We start from the raw sequence: 8511 nt of genomic DNA, 5'->3' as shown, positions 1-8511 counted from the left end.
CTCTTCAGTCACTTTTATTACAAAAAAAGGGTTGATAACGATTCAGGACAGCGGACGACAGCTGATCTCACATCAGCTGCTGTATTTTGAGGACTTTATTCACAGTGCTGCAGGCTCTGAGAGTCATGTGATGAATATAGGTCAAGCGTTCCACATCACTGCAAACACACTGAAACACACACAGTGACTTCTGTTATGACTTCTGAAGGAAATGTAAATGGCATTTGCTCATGCAAAAGTTGTCAGTCACAATTTTATGGCTGGTTGCCAGGGCGTTGCTAAGGTTGTTGCTTACTGGACCAAATCAAAAGTGCCCACTTTGCCTTAACAAACACCACATATAATTATAATACAGATATTTTAGATTTTCAGTCTGTCATTTTGACACATTTTTGACAGAGATCATAGACAAGCTTAGATCCTGTCCAACTCTCTCTCTCTCTGTGACTTTATATCTAAGGTTTCCCCTTCATGCAAGAAGTTTCCTGCATACATGTTTCCCAGCACGCATTGCTGCAGGGTTAAAGACACTCTGGCCAAACACTGAGAGATAAAATCACCTCATAAACCACAGAGCACATGCTTTCTCTTTCTCTCTCTCTCTTGCCTGTGCTATCCAACTAACACAACAACAGCAAACAGCTACATTAAATCCATGAAATTTTCTTTCTTTTTTTTTTTTTTAATGGAATATTGCAGTATTTATCAGTGCACATAATTTTTTTATTTGCCTTCATAATCTTTAATCAAAATAACTACCCTCCTGAGGGCGGGGCAAACTGTCACTCACATGACAGAAATAGCAAACCACACCCATCCAATCATCCAATCAATGCCCCATGGACAAAATCAAGTCCCGCCTTACATTTTTTCTTGTTTGAGAAGCCATTATACTCAGATATATGTCATGATAGGGAAGAAAAGACTACACACTTGGCTCCTTTGCGGTCAAAAGTGACCGAAGCCTTGAAATGTAACTTCTTCTCTTTTTTTTTCAGGAAAACCAATGTAATAATATTTTTTGATTTTGTGAAATCAAATCAAAGGTTATTAGTTGTAGTTTGTTCATATAGGCTACTTAACCCCAAGTATGATTCAGACCTGAGCTCTTCCCGCTCCTTGTTTTGCAGAGATTCAGTCATGCAGAAAAGGACTCATCGAGGGGAAGTATGGAAGGAATTCCCTCGACTCGGCACAAATCTGCCCCTCTAAAGCCCTGCTGTTCAGTTTGGCCTACTTCATTTCAGGTTGTGTGGACAGAGCAGGTCCAGAATGCTGAAACCTCTGTTATTCTAGATGTTTACTGGCTTGCTGGGAAGGGCACAGAGGCCCGGACATACTCTGAATATCTGTCCTCTCCAAGCGCTCTGTGTTTAAACACAGAGATTAAGGAAAGCAGGGCAGTAACAACACGCCGATTAAGTGCTCAAAGACATTTTAGTGTCAGAACGTCACGCATTGGACCCTGTTTACTGGAAATTCTGCTTAGCAGTGCTGTGTTCATATATCTAATACCACAAAAACAAGAGCCCTTTCAGCATGAGGGAATTCCTTCAGCGCTTGACCCAGAAGATTATGTATACTAAAGGGTCATATGCAAAAAAATTTGATTTTTCAGACTTACAAAATGTTTAAGTTGTTAAAGGACAACTTCATTTTCATTCATTATTCATTATTTTATTTGAACAAAAATCTTTTTCTAAGATCAAACTAAAAAAAAAAAAAACCCTAAAATAAAAAAAAGTTTTTCTCCCAGTAAAAATCATTCACACAAACATGAAATGTAATGCCAATAACACATATAAATGAACAAAATAAATTAAAAAATTGCACCATGTTGTCATTATCATGTGACCTACCAGCGTCAGTTGCGTCACTTCACTGCCATTCACAAATCCTCCCCTGTGGCCTCATGGGAAAAACAGTATGTGACAAAAGAAGTATATTCAAATACACAGTGCTCATAAAAGTAATTGCAAAGTAATTACTTATACAAAATAAGTACCTACTCAACTATGTGTAGATTCTTCTTAGTCTGAACTTTGACCTTGGAAGTACTTTTCCACAAATTTTGTATTTTCAAAATGCAAGTTTTTAACAGTGATATCACCATGACAAAAAAAACAAACAAACAAAAAAAAAAACAAGCCATGCTTCTTCTAAAGTTACTTATATTATTCACTGATTGACTAGTTTCTTAGTTCATTTTTGGTATTTTTGGCAATTTAATTTAATTTAATTTAATTTAATTTATGGTTTGGTTACAAAAAGATGCCTTTTAAACTGAGTTTCTCTGAAATGTTTTTCATGACTAAAAATTCAAGTGACATGTTTGTCACCATATTTTGAGAATGACCCAAAAGTTACATTTAAGTTATAATTCAGTGCACAAATCTTCGAAAACCTGCGGAGCCCCGCACATGACATGTAGGGAAAAAAAGTAAATTGTGTGCATGATTTACTAATTCGTTCCCTCGATTTGCTAAATCCTGCGTATGATTTACTATTTCGTTCTCTCGATTTGTTAAATTGCGCGCACGATTTACTATTTTGCTCCCATGATTTGCTAAATTGTGCGTACGTTTTACTATTTCGTTCCCTCAATTTGCTAAATCGTGCGTACAATTTACTAATTCGTTCCATCGATTTGCTAAATCCTGCGCACGATTTACTATTTCGTTCCCTCGATTTGCTAAATCCTGCACACGATTTTCTATTTTGTTCCCTCGATTTGCTAAATCGTGCGCACGATTTACTATTTTGCTCCCATGATTTGCTAAATCCTGCGCACAGTTTACTATTTCGCTCCCATGATTTGCTAAATCGTGCGCGCTATTTACTATTTCGTTCCCTCGATTTGCTAAATCCTGCGTACGATTTTCTATTTTGTTCCCTCGTTTTGCTAAATCGTGCGCATGATTTACTATTTCGCTCCCATGATTCGCTAAATCGTGCATACGATTTACTCATTCGTTCCCTCGATTTGCTAAATCCTGCTCACGATTTACTATTTCGTTCCCTCGATTCGCTAAATTGTGCGCACTATTTACTATTTCGTTCCCTTAATTGCTAAATCCTGCGTACGATTTTCTATTTTGTTCCCTCGATTTGCTAAATCGTGCGCACGATTTACTATTTCGCACCCATGATTTGCTAAATCGTGCATACGATTTACTCATTCGTTCCCTCGATTTGCTAAATCCTGCTCACGATTTACTATTTCGTTCCCTCGATTTGCTAAATCGTGCGTACGATTTACTAATTCATTCCCTCAAGTTATAAATCGTGTGCATGATTCAGCAAATTTGGGGAATGAATTAGTAAATCATGCGCACGATTTATAGGGTAAATCAAGGGAACGAATTAGTAAATTGTGTGCATGATTTAGCCTACTATTTTTTTCCTGCATGTAGTAGTAGTAGTAGTAATATCTTTATTTATCCCTTCACAGAGCGATTTATGCAGCATTCAACATCACAAACACACAATTAATGTAAGACATCACGACAAAACTAATATAAAAAACATTACAACATACACAGCCACGAAACCCGGACACTTAACAATGTGCCATTTTTTCATGTATTTAAGATATAAAATTAAAATTTTTAAAGATACACCATATCTTTATGCTTCAAATAGGTATTTACAGTCAAAAATGCATTTGAAACAATAGTCATGTGTGGGGCTTAGTAAAAACCAGGAAAGGCAGCATAAAAAACATTATGGTTGCTAAGATAGTCATCAAGAAGTTTCTAAGAATTACAGACACAATAAGGCCTATTAAATTACGGTTACACTTATCCACCTGAAAGACTGGCATGAACTGGACCAGCACAAAAGCTCATGTCTAGTCTGAGCTGGTATTTCCAAGGGGAGTGAGCAGGAACACTTATTGTAAGAGAAGTGGGCCTCCGTTTTCCAGAAGTGGTTGATGAAAGACTGAATATAATGCCACTGGCCGTTGTATAAGACAGGAACAGTGTGTATTCATAATTATTCACGTTTTCATCATTCAAGCTGCTGTACTGGTCACGTTCTAACTTCCTACCGGGAGTCATTTCAATAAACAACACACTAAAACAGACATTACCGGTCAGCATGGTTCATTTCCAGCCTGGAGACCTTTGAAGCTACACACACTCACACAGCAATTCATAAACTCACAATCCTGTAACCAGTTTTAAATTTAGCTTAGGAGGAAACAGAAATAGATTAATAAACAAGAAGAACAGTCACCGTGGGAACGTAACTAGCGGAAACATAAACAGAATTATGGGAAACAGAACTTTCTTTTCTCTATGGGCTTCTGGGTCCAGAGAAATGGCTGTCAGTGTTCTGAGGCCCCACACCCTGATCCAGCTCAGTGTGTGTGTTTGTTCAGACTCGTACATTGTTTCTCCACTTCCTCCGTTGTTCTTTTACTGCACTTCTGATGCTTTTGGTGGAAGTGAGTCTCTGCTGACGGCCCAGGCTGGTGCGTTGAACCGATTCCCACGACCTGCTGCCCTTCCTACTCACACACTCACACTGTTTGCTAAAAGATTGTCCGATTTTTTTCTATGACCATGGTCTGCAAAAATAGACTTAGATGGGAACAGTGAAAAGCCAGGGATCTCAGGACTTGGGAAATGAAGAATGCAATACTCTAATAAGCATAAATATACATGACATAAATATACGTGTGTGTGTGTGTGTGTGTGTGTCTGTGTATATATATATATATATATATATATATAGTGCTGTCAAATCGATTAATCGTGATTAATCCCATCTACAACCCGAATTCCAGAAATGTTGGGACGTTTTTTAAATTTTAATAAAATGAAAACTAAAAGACTTTTAAATCACATGAGGCAATATTTTATTCACAATAGAATTTAGATAACACAACAAATGTGTAAACAGAGACATTTTACACTTTTATCCACTAAATTAGCTCATTGTAAATTTGATGCCTGCTACAGGTCTCAACATAGTTGGGACGGTGGCATGTTTACCATGGTGTAGCATCTCCTCTTCTTTTCAAAACAGTGTGAAGACGTCTGGGCATCGAGGTTATGAGTTTCTGGAGTTTTGGTGTTGAAATTTAGGTGTTGAGCCTTGGCCCACAGGACACGACAGCACTTCTGGACCATGTTCACATATGGCTTCCTTTTTGCATGATAGAGCTTTAGTTGGCATCTGCAGATGGCACGGCGGATTGTGTTTACCGACAGTGGTTTCTGGAAGTATTCCTGGGTCCGTTTAGTAATGTCATTGACACAATCATGCCGATGAGTGATGCAGTGTCGTCTGAGGGCCCGAAGACCACAGGCATCCAATAAAGGTCTTCGGCCTTGTCTCTTACGCACAGAGATTTCTCCAGTTTCTCTGAATCTTTTGATGATGTTATGCACTGCAGATGATGAGATTTGCAAAGCCTTTGCAATTTGATGTTGAGGAACATTGTTTTTAAAGTATTCCACAATCTTTTTACGCACTCTTTCACAGCTCTGCCCATCTTTACTTATGAGAGACGCTGCCTCTCTTAGACATCCCGTTTATAGCTAATCATGTTACAGACCTGATATCAATTAACTTAATTAGTTGCTAGATGTCCTCCCAGCTGAATCTTTTCAAAATGTCTTGCTTTTTTAGCCATTTGTTGCCCCCGTGCCAACTATTTTGAGACCTGTAGCATTTGAAATGAGCTCATTTAGTGGATAAAAGTGTAAAAATTCTCCATTTAAACATTTGTTATGTTATCTATGTTCTATTGTGAATAAAATATTGGCTCATGTAATTTGAAAGTCTTTTAGTTTTCATTTTATTCAAATTTAAAAAACGTCCCAACATTTCCGGAATTTGGGTTGTAACATAAAAGTTTGTAAATATATGTGTATATATATATATATATATATATATATATATATATATATATATATATACACACACAAACTTTTATGTTTGATGTAATAAATCGTGATTAATCGATTTGACAGCACTAATATATATATATATATATATATATATATATATATATATATATACCCTTCTATAGGGTATGGACAGTAAGTGGAAGTGGAAGTGGAAGTGGCGTGTTGTGTTCTTGGAGGTTAATCATATGGCGTGCAAGTGTGTATAATCAGCTGTCCTGCGTAGAACGCCGCAATGGACACTCCAAGCCAGAACAAAAAGTATTAGTGCCAATCAGCTTATTGCCGTACGACGCAAAACCCCTGACACACACTGTACACACTCACTTCTGCTCAATGCCAGACACACGCCAGCATCCCTAACCATCCATCAGAGGTTGTAAGTGAACAGAATGTGTTTTATTGAAGTGTGGATGTCAGCATGGGTTGGCAACTGATACACTTCTATCTACGTCAGTAAGGACAGAATATACCCAGGTGAACACACACGAGGAACAGCCTGAACTCTGCATCACTGGTGAAAGTTCATTCGGCTGGAATGGGGCATTTCACTGTTGCTTAGCAGCCCGTCTCACAGAGACTGGGTCAGAACTCACGGTGAGAGAGCTTCACTGCTGAGGTCAGAGGCGGTGCACTTTCTGTGAGGCTTTTATATATAATGCATCACAAAGACATTCTTAATACATTCACATGAATGTAAAATGCTTTATAATACACCTACATCGGTTTGTTCATGTAAAGAGAAATAAGCACTTTTAGTGCTGTCAAATCGATTAATCGCAATTAATCGTATCTAACACAAAAGTTTGTAAATATATATGTGTGTATGTGTATATATATATATATATATATATATATATATATATATATATATATATATATACACACACAGACACTCATGTATATATATATATATATATATATATATATATATATATACAAATTTTATACAGTATGTTAGATGCAATTAATTGTGATTAATCGATTTGATAGCACTACTTGATATATTGTAATACTTAACCAATTTTTTTTTTACATTTTCTGTAGATAATTTGCGTGGTGATTCACTGTGAAAAGTTTAGCAGGTTGCTCGGGTGTTCCGGCTGATTGCTAGGGTTTTCTGAGGGGTTGCTAGGGCGTTGCTAGGGTGTTCCGGTTAGTTGATATGGAACTGGGTTCTTGGTTGGGTGTTCTAGAGCATTACTAGGATGTTCTAGGTAGTTTCTAGGGCTTTACTAGGGAATTCTGGGTGGTTGTTAGGGTGTTATATGTGGTTTCCAGGGCATTACTAGGGAATTTTGGGTGGTTGATAGGACATTGCTAGGGTGTTCCGGGCGGTTGCTAAGAAATTCTGGGTGGTTGATATGATATTTTAGGTGGTTTCTATGGTATTACTAGAGAATTCTGGGTGGTTGCTAGGACGTTGCTAGGGTGTTCCGGGCGGTTGCTAAGAAATTCTGGGTGGTTGATATGATATTTTAGGTGGTTTCTATGGTATTACTAGAGAATTCTGGGTGGTTGCTAGGACGTTGCTAGGGTGTTCCGGGCAGTTGCTAAGAAATTCTGGGTGGTTGATATGATATTTGAGGTGGTTTCTATGGTATTACTAGAGAATTCTGGGTGGTTGCTAGGACGTTGCCAGGGTTTTATGAGTATTTTCTAGGGTATTCTGGGTGGTTGCTAAGACGTTGCCAGGGTTTCATGAGTATTTTCTAGGGTATTCTGTGTGGTTGCTAGGGTGTTCTAGGCAGTTGCTAGGGCTTTACTAGGGAATTCTGGGTGGTTGTTAGGGCATTGCTAGGGTTTTATAAGTATTTTCTGGGGTATTCTGGGTGGTTGCTAGGGCATTGCTAGGGTGTTCTGAGTGGTTGATAAGGTATTCTAGGCGGTTGCTAGGGTATCCTGGGTGGTTGTTAGGGTGTTCTAGGCAGTTGATAGGGCTTTACTGGGGAATTCTGAGTGGTTGTTAGGGTGTTCTATGTGGTTTCCGGGGCATTACTACGGAATTCTGGGTGGTTGATAGGATGTTTTAAGTGGTTTCTATGGTATTACTAGATAATTCTGGGTGGTTGTTAGGGCATTGCTAGGGTTTTATAAGTATTTTCTGGGGTATTCTGGGTGGTTGCTAGGGTGTTCTGAGTCGTTGATAAGGTATTCTAGGCGGTTGCTAGGGTATCCTGGGTGGTTGTTAGGTTGTTCTAGGCAGTTGATAGGGCTTTACTGGGGAATTCTGAGTGGTTGTTATGTGGTATTACTAGAGAATTCTGGGTGGTTGCTAGGATGTTGCTAGGGTTTTATGAGCATTTTCTAGGGTATTCTGGGTGGTTACCAGGGCATTGCTAAGGTGTTCCGGGTGGTTGCTAAGGTATTCTAGGTGGTTGCTAGGGTATCCTGGGTGGTTGTTAGGGTGTTCTAGGCAGTTTCTAGGTTATTCTGGGGAATTCTGGTTGGTTGTTATTGAATTCTGGGTTATGTTGTAGGTCAGGTGTGCCCAATCCTGTACCTGGAGACCTACCTACCTGTTCAGATCCAACCCTGATCTAACACACCTGTCTGTAATTATCAAGCACTCCTGAAGATCTTATCTGATCCA

Source organism: Ctenopharyngodon idella, chromosome 24, assembly GCF_019924925.1.
Source record: "Ctenopharyngodon idella isolate HZGC_01 chromosome 24, HZGC01, whole genome shotgun sequence".
Taxonomy (NCBI): Eukaryota; Metazoa; Chordata; class Actinopteri; order Cypriniformes; family Xenocyprididae; genus Ctenopharyngodon; species Ctenopharyngodon idella.
Note: the sequence above shows the minus strand (reverse complement) of the source record.